Here is an 11,598-nt window from a genome sequence, read left to right on the forward strand (position 1 = left end):
GTGAAATTGCTTTTAAAATGCTTTTTCCCTGGGCTTTATTTTTCTGAAATTGGAGTTCACAAAGAAGATAATGTGCTCCTATTTTGAGGACACCAATGAGAGAGAAGCATTTGCCTCTGAGGCAAGAAAAGGCAGCAGGAGGGATTCCTTCCAGCCAGTGGGCTCTGCTCTCTGCTTCTCCCAGGTTGTGAAGATTTCAGAAAGGCTGACTTGATGAGCAGGGCCCCAACCATAAGGCTCCCGGCCTCAAGGAAGCAGAGACCAACCAGACTGAAAGAAACCTTGGCAGGTATAAAAAATGAAGATAAGGCTGGGTATGGTGGCTCACGCCTGCAATCCCAACACTTTGGGAGGCCGAAGCAGGAGGTCAGGAGTTCGAGACTAGCCTGGCCAACATGGTGAAACCCCATCTCTACTAAAAATACAAAAATTAGCCAGGCATGGTGGTGCGCGCCTGTCATCCCAGCTACTCAGGAGGCTGAGGTAAGAGAATCGCTTGAATCCAGGAGGGAGGAGTTGCAGTGAACCGAGATTGTACCACTGCACTCCAGCCTGGGCAACAGACTGAGACTCCTTGTCAAAATAAAAGTAAAATAAAATAAAATAAAATTAGCCGGACATGGTGGCATGCACCTCTAGTCCCAGCTACTCAAGAGGCTGAGGTGGGAGGATTGCCTCAGCCTGGGAGGTCAAGGCTGCGGTGAGCCATGATCGTACCACTTTACTCCAGTCTGGGCAACAACAAGGGACCCCATCTTAAAAAAAAAAAAAAAAAAAAAAAATGACTGAGTGAAGATAAAGAGAACACAAAACACAGGATGGTGTCTTGCCTGTTTTAGGCACCACAGAGAATGGCCAACTTCTGTTGAGAGCTGGGAAGAGAAGAGACCTTAACACCAATGACAATGTAATTTTCTCCCAGCCTAGGAGGCTGAGGAGTTGAAAGATTTAGTTTGATATAATGAAAACAAAGAAATCGATACTTTATGTACACTTTGAGTTTGTGAGTCAAGATTCATACCTTCCACAGCTACTAAGCATGCTACAGTTACTGGTACTAGGGTTAGAAGTGACTAGAATTAACACAGACGATTCTTTTTTTTTTTTTTTTGAGACGAAATCTTCCACTGTTGCCCAGGCTGGAGTTCAATGGTGTGATCTCAGCTCCCTGCAACCTCCGCCTCCGGGGTTCAAGCAATTCTCCTGCCTCAGCCTCTCGAGTAGCTGGGACTACAGGTGTACGCCACCATGACTGGCTAATTTTCTATGTTTTTGGTAGAGATGGGCTTTCACAATGTTGGCCAGGCTGGTTTCAAACTCTTGACCTCATGATCCACCTGCCTCAGCCTCCCAAAATGCTGGGATTACAGGCGTGAGTCACCACGCCTGGCGGATTCTAAGCCGGGTACTTTGCCGAAGTCTAAATGGCAGCTTGAAGTTCTTGGTGACTTGGCTGCCCTTGTGCATCCTTGGATTGTTGGGATCCTGCAGTTCAGGGAAAGGATGCTGTTTATCTGGACATGAATGATGCTGTCTCCAATTGCTGCTACTCCAGTCCTGCTTAATTTTATTGATGAATACTCTTAGTTTAGTGTCATTTCAATTTAGTTCATCATCAGTTCCGTGACTGCTAATGTCCATTACTATCACTGTTTATTTTTATGCTCAGATTGCCCCCATGTTTGACCACTGGGGACTCCTTCAAGTTGGTTCCACTGTCTTTTTGATACTCTCTGTCAGCCTTGGAGCTACTGTCTATCTAATATGTTTCAGGGTCATTTTGTACTTCCCCTGCCCCAGTCCTAGAGCCAGCTGTTTCTAAAAAGAGCCCTGGTTTATCTTAGTAGAGAATGGTATTTAGAAACCAAGATCCCAGTTCTAAGCATGCTCATTCTTCCTGGTGTGTCATTGCTTCTAGGCCCTTTCAGCAGATAGAGCTAGGAAATGGTGTGTGTGTGCGTGCATGTGTGTGCAAACACACATAAACATATATACGTAGGTCCGTCTCTATCTCTGTTAATCCATAGAAAACCATGAGTTCACATGGATACATCCAACACCACAGGGTACATTCTAGTCTTCACTCTGTCCATATTTATTTATTTATTTATTTATTTATTTTTTGAGACGGAGTCTCGCTCTGTTGCCCAGGCTATAGTGCAGTGGCCGGATCTCAGCTCACTGCAAGCTCCGCCTCCCGGGTTTACACCATTCTCCTGCCTCAGCCTCCCGAGTAGCTGGGACTACAGGCGCCCGCCACCTCGCCTGGCTAGTTTTTTTGTATTTTTTAGTAGAGACGGAGTTTCACTGTGTTAGCCAGGATGGTCTCGATCTCCTGACCTCGTGATCCGCCCGTCTTGCTCTGTCCATATTTATAATGCCCTTTTACAAGAGCAAGAAGCGTAGTTCTCATTATCCTAAATACACACTATTCATCTGCTGGAGACTTGAGGACACAGAAAATACTTCCAGAGGTAAGTTTTACCACTGCGAGAAGTGCATCTACTACCTAGAGTTAACTATTTCTTTATGGCTCTTTTTCTAAGGTAAAATTTATACACATATATATAGAAAGAGACAGAGTGCACATACAATTTTTTATATATATGCTCTCTCTCTCTGTCTCTCTCTCTCTCTCTCTATATATATATATATATAAAGAAATAAAGAGAGCCTACAATTCAATGAATTTTGATGAGTGCATAAACCATACAGTCCACATACTTATTAAAATATGGGCAATTCCTATCATCTCAGAAAGTTCTCTCATACTTCTTTGCAGTTAATCCCTGTACTCTACCAGAGACAGCCACTGCTCTAATCACCTCCCCTTCAATGGATTAGTTTTGCCTGCTCTTTTTTTTTTTTTTTTTTTTTTGAGATGGAGTCTTGCTGTATTGCCTAGGCTGGAATGCATGCAGTGATACAATCTCAGCTCACTGCAACCTCTGTCCCCTGAGTTCAAGCAATTCTCCTGCCTCAGTCTCCTGAGTAGCTAGGACTATAGGTGCACACCACCATGCCCAGCTAATTTTTGTATTTTTAGTAGAGATTGTATTTTGTATTTTTAGTAGGGTTTCGCCATGTTGGCCAGGCTGGTCTTGAACTCCCGACCTCAGATGATTCACCCACCTTGGCATGCCAAAGTTCTGGGATTACAAGCATTAGCCACCATGCCAGGCCTGCTCTTTTTTTTTTTTTTTGAAACAAGGTTTTCCTCTGTTACCCAGGCTGGAGTGCAGTGGTGCAATCTTGGCTCACTGCAGCCTCAACTTCCTGGACTCAAGCAATGCCCCAACCTCAGCCTCCCAAGTAGCTGGGACTACAGGTGCACGCCACTATGCCTAGCTAATTTTTCTATTAGAGATAATAGAGATGGGGTTTTGCCATGTTGCCCAGGCTGGTCTTGAACTCCTGAGCTCAAGTGACCTGCCCACCTCAGCCTCCCAAAGTGCTGGGATTACAGGTGTGAGCCACTATGTCCAGCCTGCCTGTTCTTTAACTTATGTAAGTGGAATCTTGTAGGCCGGGTACAGTGACTCATGCCTATAATCCCAGCACTTTGGGAGGCTGAAGCTGGAGGATCACTTGAGGCCAGGAGTTTGATACCAGCTTGGGCAACATAGCAAGACCCTATCTCATGTTGTTGCATGTATCAGCCGTCCATTCTTCTTTGTGGCTGAGCAGGATTTCAGTGGACAGATATACCACAATTTGTTTATGCATTCTCCTGTTGATGGACTTCAGGATTGTTTCCAGGTTGGGGCTATTGTGAATAAAGCTGCTATGAACATTCTTAGCAAATAGGAGAAAAAAATAGCAATTGTACTGAACTTTTTTTTTTTTTTAAGGCAGGGTCTCCCTCTGTCACCCAGGCTGGAGTGCAGTGGCATTATCTCAGCTCACTACAACCTCTGCCTCTCAGGTTCAAGCAATTCTCCTGCCTCAGCCTCACTAGTAGCTGGAACTACAGGCACATGCCACCATGCCCAATTAATTTTTGTATTTTAGTAGAGATGGGGTTTTACCATGTTGGGCAGGCTGGTCTTGAACTCCTGACCTCAGATGATCCGCCCACCTTGACTTTCCAAAGTGCTGAGGTTACAGGTGTGAGCCACCACGCCTGGCCTGTATCAAACATTATTTCTGCTGCATCTCCTCTTCTCAGTTCACCACTGTCTCCAAGCATTGGCCCAGCAGCAGGTGTAATCTGAACGTACCTCACCTCAGCTGCCTCACATAGCTAGACTTCTCCAGCTCTGCAGTGTGGTACCCATGCCTGTGGAAGTGTAAAGCTGGTGGATAAATGCTTCCCCTTCTACCTCTAGGGTGGACAATTCTAGAGCCTGTTCTACATGGCCCATCAGAAGTCTCCAGAAGGATTGAACCCCACTTGCCCATGTGCCAACTGACTCATCACGCACCTGCCATTGGCTTCCCTCCTCCACATTGCATAATCCCTTACTTCTGTTCTCTAGGATCACTAGTCCAAACAAACACCCATATGCAAGCCCTTGTCTCAGGCTCTGCCTCTGGGAGGAATGCAACATAAGACAGCAGCTTCAGTAAATTATTTAGACGCATTCAGTCAAATGGCAGAGGTAAAACCTAAAAGTGTTAAAGAATAACTATATTACACTGCTCTCCTCTAACTTGGTGGTTCCTCTCTCTCTCTCTCTCTCTCACAATCCCTCCCTCTCTCCCTCCCTCCCTCCCTCTCATCATCACCTATAAGATGCTTTTCAATTTCAGAAATATTAAAATCTAGAATACCATGCATCTTCCGTTCAAGTACATATCGTTGTCTGCTCGTTTAGTATCTGTCTGCCTCACTCTTGTCATTTTCACCAGGACAGAGATGGAGTCTGACTCAAACATTGATAAACACATCATAGGTGTTCAGTAAATATTTGTGAATAAGAGAATAAGGGACAGCAAGAAGAGAAACTGACAAATTCTTTCCACTTTGGAATTGGTTTTGGAAGAAGAACTTTAAGGGGTCGATAATTAATAAAAGATGTGAAGAGGAAAGGAAATCAGATGGAATCCCCAGGGAACTGAATGAATAAAGAGAAGATTCATGAAGAGTAAGGCTGGTACCAAGAAATAGCTTAACCACCTAGATACCCAGGGCGGAGGCTTCCTTTGGAGGCCCTCCTTCGCTGGCCGGTGAGGGAGGAGAGCTAACAACCTCAGCAGAAGGCGATACTGGCCCTAATCCCCTTCCCAGTATTTAAGAGAAAAAATAGGCTCAAAATGATTATTCGAATAACCACACTTCCTAAACTGTAACCACAGCAGCTTACAGCAACTTTTCCATAAATCCTCTGCATGCTGCTTTTGTGATCCAAAAAATTCTATTTCTCAGTTCCCAGCAACAGCACTTCCTACATAACAAGTTTGGATTTCACACATTAAGACGATTACTGTGGATTAATAGAACAATAGGAGGATCAAAAATGCCATGATAGTTAGACCCAGGGTCATTTGCAAACAGAAACAGGTTTTGAGGCATCTGAAGAGTGGTCCTGACGATCAGTCTCTGTCTCTTTCTGGAGAATCCTGTCAGCTCCCCAAGTCAGGACCTTGGATAGACCGTAAGTGCTTCGTGTGAGGGACCAAGGACGGATTGTGTAGACAGAGAGTAGTTTAGGAAAATGAACAGGTTTCCCCCTCTTGTCCTTGTTAAGAAATCACAGACAGGCTGGGTGTGGTGGTTCACACCTATAATCCCAGCACTTTGGGAGGCCGAAGCAGGAGGATGACCAGAGGTCAGGAGTTCAAGACCAGCCTGGCTAACATGGTGAAATCCCATTTCTACTAAAATACAAAAAAATTAGCCAGGCGTGGTGGTGGGCACCTGTAATCCCAGCTACTCAGGAGGCTGAGGCAGCAGAATCGCTTCAAACAGGGAGGTGGAGGTTGCAGTGAGCTGAGATGGCAACATTGCACTCCAGCCTGGACAAGCGTGGAAACTCTGGCTGAAAGAAAGAGAAGAGAGAGAGAGAGAGAGAGAGAGAGAGAGAAAGAAAGAGAGAAAGAAAAGAAAGGAAAAGAAAGGAAGGAAAGAAGAAAGGAAAGAAAAGAGAAGAGAAGAGAAAAGAAAGAAGAAAGAAAGAAATAACTGGATTTGCATTAGAGAATTTAGACTGGATTTTAAAAAGTAGTCTAGCGTTCTTGTCCCATCTCAGAGAAATAGCAGGGATTTCTGTCTACCAGGTTGAAAAAATGTCTTCTTTGGAAAATGCTGTAAGCTTAATAGATAAAGGCAGTGTTGTTTCATGCTTTTTTTGTTTTGTTTTGTTTTGTTTTTTGTTTTTTGTTTTTTGTTTGAGACAGAGTCTCGCTCTGTCACCCAGGCTAGAGTATAGTGACATGATCTCAGCTCACTGCAACTTCTGCCTCCCGGGTTCAAGTGATTCTCCTGTCTCAGCCTCCCAAGTAGCTGGAACTATAGGTGTACACCACCATGCCCGGCTACTTTCTGTATTTTTAATAGAGATGGGGTTTCACTATGTTGGCCAGGCTGTTCTCAAATTCCTGACCTCAGGTAATCTGCCCGCCTCAGCCTCCCAAAGTGCTGGGTTTACATGTGTGAGCCACTGCACCCGGCCTATGCTTGATGTTTTAAGTAGAGTTTTAACCTTTCTATTCCATCCGGAAAACTACTATACATTAGGCTTGTACACCTCAGTAACAGACCAGCCAGGGGCCAATTGGATTTACTGGTTCAGAAATCTCACTATCCCTCATGTCACTGCTGTGTGGGGTGGGGACAGTGGGGCTCCCACTTAACCAGCAAATGAGCAGCTCATGAGCTGCAGATGCGTCTGTTCTCCTGTGCAGATTCAGTGAGACAGAAATGTGAACCTGGCCAAACAGCAGGGCAGGGAGGCTGGCTGTGTCCTGATTTGGGTGTGAGCTGGTTATACAAAAGAGGGCCCCAAAATGCCAGTCAAGGGAGCACTGGATTAGTTCCCCAGGGTTTGCCAGTGTTAAATACTGGAGCTAGCCCCTGTCCTACCTTCGAAGATGCATCTCTCAGAAACGCTCAGAAATGCATCCTTCTGTGCAATCCCAATCAAAATTCCAGCAGGCTTTTTCACAGAACTTGACAAGCCGCTTTTTCTTTTTTTTTTTTTTTTTTTTTGAGACGGAGTCTCACTCAGTCACCCAATCTGGAGTGCGGTGGTGCGATCTCTGCCACTGCAACCTCCGCCTCCCAGATTCGAGCAATTCTCCTGCCTCAGCCTCCTGAGTAGCTGGGACTATCGGCATGCACCACCACACCAGGCTAATTTTTGTATTTTTAGTAGAGATAGGGTTTCACCATGTTGCCCAGGCTGCTCTTGAACTCCTGGCCTCATGTGATCCACCTGCGTTGGCAGTTTACAAAGTGATGTTTACAAAGTGCTGGGATTACAGGCTTGAGCCACCACCCCCAGCCAACAAGCCACTTTTGAAATCCATATAGAAATGCAAAGGACCTTGAATAGCCAAAGCAACTTTGACAAAGTTGGAAGGCTATTATGACTTGATTTCAAGACTTATTAAATCCTGCAGTCATCAAGACAATGTGGGATTGGTGTAAAGATGGACAAATAGACCAAAGGAGCAGAATAGAGTGCCCAGAAATAGACCACACCTATATGAACAACTGATTTTCAACGAAGATTCAGAAAACAATTTAGATGTGCACGTGGGCCTGGTGATACCACGGTGGAACAAGAGCCCAGTTTCTTGGACGTCGCACGCCTCGTGGTGTGGTGTGTGGCTGTGGCCACCTCCTACATTCGCGTCTACGACCACCAATCTTTTCAAAAGAAGTAATTCCAGATTGATGGATGAAATTTTAAAACAACAGCAAAAATTCTGGGCCTAGATTGTTCAAAATACTCACCAGAGTTTGCAAATAGTAATGACAAAGATGATGAAGTTCTAAATTGCCATTTGGCGGTGAAGGTGCTGTCCCCAGTAGATGGAAAAGCAGATATTCTGAGAGCTGCTCAGGACATTTGCCAGTTAGTAGCCCAGAAGCAAAAGCGACCCCCACAGATTTGGATGTAGCTATGTTAGGTAGTTTACTTAGTTCAGATGGTTCTCCTGATCCTGATTTAGTATCAAAGTTTGGTCCTGTGGACAGCGCATTAAACTTTCTTCCCCGGCACATCAGATTGTCTGAGATTGTCTCTTTGCCTTCCTACTTAAACATCAATTCTAAGGACTTTTTCTCTTCCCTTCATCAGTATGCAGCTGTGACCAGCGTGTGGAAAAGCAGTGGTCATTTGTGGCATAATTGGATTTTAGGCTTTTAAAGAAAAGGACCCAAGTGACTCTGATGTTTACAAAGCACCTAAGAAACCCTATACACACCTAGTCCATAATCCTCATGATTTATCAACAAACACAAGTGTCTGACTTGAGAGAAGGTGTGTATGTGTGTCTGTGTGTGCATGTGTGAGTGCACATATGTGCATGTTTGTATGTATGGAAATAAACTTATGCATGGGGACATATTAGAGAAGGAAATACATAGACCTAGAACTTTGAGCAAGCAGCAGCGATGTTTTAGGAACTGAAATGTCACACTTAAAGTCTTCAGCCCCGACAACTTCCCTGTTTTTGTGGGGAGAAGGGGGCCTGATTACAGCTGCTCTAGTTGTGTTTGGGGGGAGGGGAATAATTTTTGTTCAGTCCTTCTTAGTGACCAAACTTTACTTTTTAAGAATAGGATATTTACTTGTTGAATTGAAGGATTCTGTGGGGTTTTTGTTTGTTTGTTTGTTTCATTGTTGTTGTTTTTGAGACAGAGTCTCGCTCTGTCACTCAGGCTGGAGTGCAATGGCGTGATCTCGGCTCACTGCAACCTCCATCTCTCAGGTTCAAGTGATTCTCCTGCCTCAGCCTCCTGAGTAGCTAGGATTACAGGCGCCCGCCACCACGTCCGGCTAATTTTTGTATTTTTAGTAGACACAGGGTTTCACCACGTTGGTCAGGCTGGTCTCGAACCCCTGACCTTGTGATCTACCCGCCTCAGCCTCCCAAAGTGCTGGGATTACAGGCATGAGCTACCACGCCCGGCCGCATTCTGCATTGAAAGGAGCTCCTGAGGAATGAAGTTCTGTGTTGCTCCTATGTTAAAAACTTCCTCATCTTCCGAGCAGAAGGAATACAGATCTTCAGATATCAGTCCATTTTCTTCTCTTCATTATGGTCAAACAGTGTGACTTGAGAGTGTTGCTCTGGTGTCTGTGTTCCAGACTGTGAAGATCATTTGAAAAATAACTCTTACTACACTGAAATGCAGAATTTTAAAAAGTTAAATGTTAGATTAGGCAGTCAAAAACACAAACAAGCATAAAAGGTAAATACGTTGTAATCTTCGGAGTAAAGGTGGGCACTGCTGTAAAAGGAAGAAGATTTAGATTTTCTTTTTTGTTTGGTGGGCAGTATGCCATGTTATACCCAAAGTTGATTTTAAAAATATTTTCATCTGGCTGGTGTGGTGGCTCACACCTGTAATCCCAGCACTTTGGGGGCCAAGGTGGGTGGATCACTAGAGGTCAGGAGTTCGAGACCAGCCTGGCCAATGTGGTGAAACCCTGTCTCTACTAAAAATATAAAAATTAGCTGGGCTTGGTGGCAAACACCTGTAACCCCAGCTACTTGGGAGGCTGAGAGGGGAGAATCGCTTGAACCAGGGAGTTGGATGTTGCAGTGAGCTGAGATCGTGCCACTGCACTCCAGCCTGGGCAACAGAGCGAGACTCCATCTTCAGGAAAAAAAAAAAAAAGATTCCATCAACGAACCTCTTTCTCTTTGGAATAGCACATTTTAGGGCCATGGTTAATACCTGGGATTTTACTCAGTAAATCCTGATGGTTACTGTGCATCAAAGGTCTTTAAGTAGGATTGAAGGCCTGTGTGGGGAATAAAAGATTACCAAAGTCTATAAAAACAATTTAATTTTATGTGTTCTCTTTTATGACAGAGAATAGCACTAGTTCTGTTATTTTTAAAATGAGTAATTGATTTATTGATAAGTGTTTTAATATTTCTTAAGTCACTACTGATTCTTAGAAACCATTCTTTATATTTGATAGACTGTTTTCAGAAAACTCTTGTCAACAATGGAGAATAGTTCTCTAAAATCATACATTTAGAATCAAGCAGTTTAATACTAGATCTCAGAAGTCTGAAAAATAGCCAAGAAGACTGGTTTGGAAAGCATAGTCTAGAGTTGCTTATCAAATTCTGAAGCTATGAAGAATAAACATTTCAACTTTGGGTTACAAAACCCCATTTATGATTTTATGAAATAAAAATGATTAAAAAATCAGACAATTTAGAGAAAAAACGATAGGGTTTTCAAGAAATAGTGTTGGAAAAAAAATTGGGTATTAATATGCAAGTAAAATGAACCTTGATACAATGATTCATTGAACCATTTACAAAAATTAACTCAAAATGGATCATAGACCTGTATGAAACATATTAAACTTAAAACTTATAGAAGAAAATCTTCATGAATTTAGGTAAAGTAAAGATTCTTAAGGTATGACACCAAATACATGATCTATAAGAGAAAAAAATATAAATTGGATTTTGCCAAAATTGGAAACTTCTGCTCTTCGAAAGACTGTATTAAGTAAATGAGAACACCAGCCATAGACCAGGAAGAAATATTTGCAAACAATCTGTTTGACATAGGACTTGTATCCAGGAAATAAAAGCACTCTCAAAATACTATAGTAAGAAAATTACAAAATCAATTTTAAAATAGACAAAAGATTTGAAAAGACACCTTATCTTATATTCAAAGAAGATATATGAATGGCAAGTAAACACATGAAAAGGTGCTATTTTTAGTCGTCAGGGAAATGTAAGACAAAAACACAAAGTAATACCATTACACATCTATTAGAATTGCTAAAATTAAAAATACTTGGCCGTGCTCAGTGGCTCATGCCTGTAATCCCAGTACTTTGGGAGGCTGAGGTGGGTGGATCACTTGAAGTCAGGAGTTCCAAACCAGCCTGGCCAACATGGCAAAACCCTATATCTACTAAAAATACAAAAATTAGCTGGGCGTGACACACACCTTTAATCCCAGCTACTTGGGAGGCTGAGGCAAGAGAATCACTTGAGCCTGGGAGGCGGAGGTTGCAGTGAGCCGAGATCGTGCCCCTGCCCTCCAGCCTGGGTGACAGAGTGAGACTCCATCTCAAAAAAATAAAAATAAAAAATAAAAGTAAATGACCATAGCAAATGTTGGTGAGAATATGGAGCAACTGGAACTCTCATACACTGCTGGTGGGATTGTGAAAAATTACAGCCATTTGGAAAACAAATGTTCTATGTTTTGAAATGTTAAACACACATACAGCATATGATCCAGCTATTTTACTCCTAGATGTTTACCCAAAACAAATGAGAGCCTCTGTCCATACACAGACTTGTCATGAATATTTACACCAGCTTTATTTGTAATAGCCAAAACTGGAAACAACCCTGAAATCCATCAACAATAAATTAATTATCAAATTTTCAGGCCAGGCACGGTGGCTCATACCTATAATCCCAGCACTTTGGGAGGCT

General features: G+C 43.1%; 1 pseudogene; it reads left to right on the forward strand.

Moving 5' to 3' along the window:
• Positions 1–8,315, forward strand: part of LOC105548427 — a 26,057-nt pseudogene extending 17,742 nt beyond the window's left edge.
• The last annotated feature ends 3,283 nt before the right edge of the window (positions 8,316–11,598 follow it).

The sequence above is a fragment of the Mandrillus leucophaeus genome, unplaced genomic scaffold (assembly GCF_000951045.1).
Source record: "Mandrillus leucophaeus isolate KB7577 unplaced genomic scaffold, Mleu.le_1.0 Scaffold1103, whole genome shotgun sequence".
Taxonomy (NCBI): Eukaryota; Metazoa; Chordata; class Mammalia; order Primates; family Cercopithecidae; genus Mandrillus; species Mandrillus leucophaeus.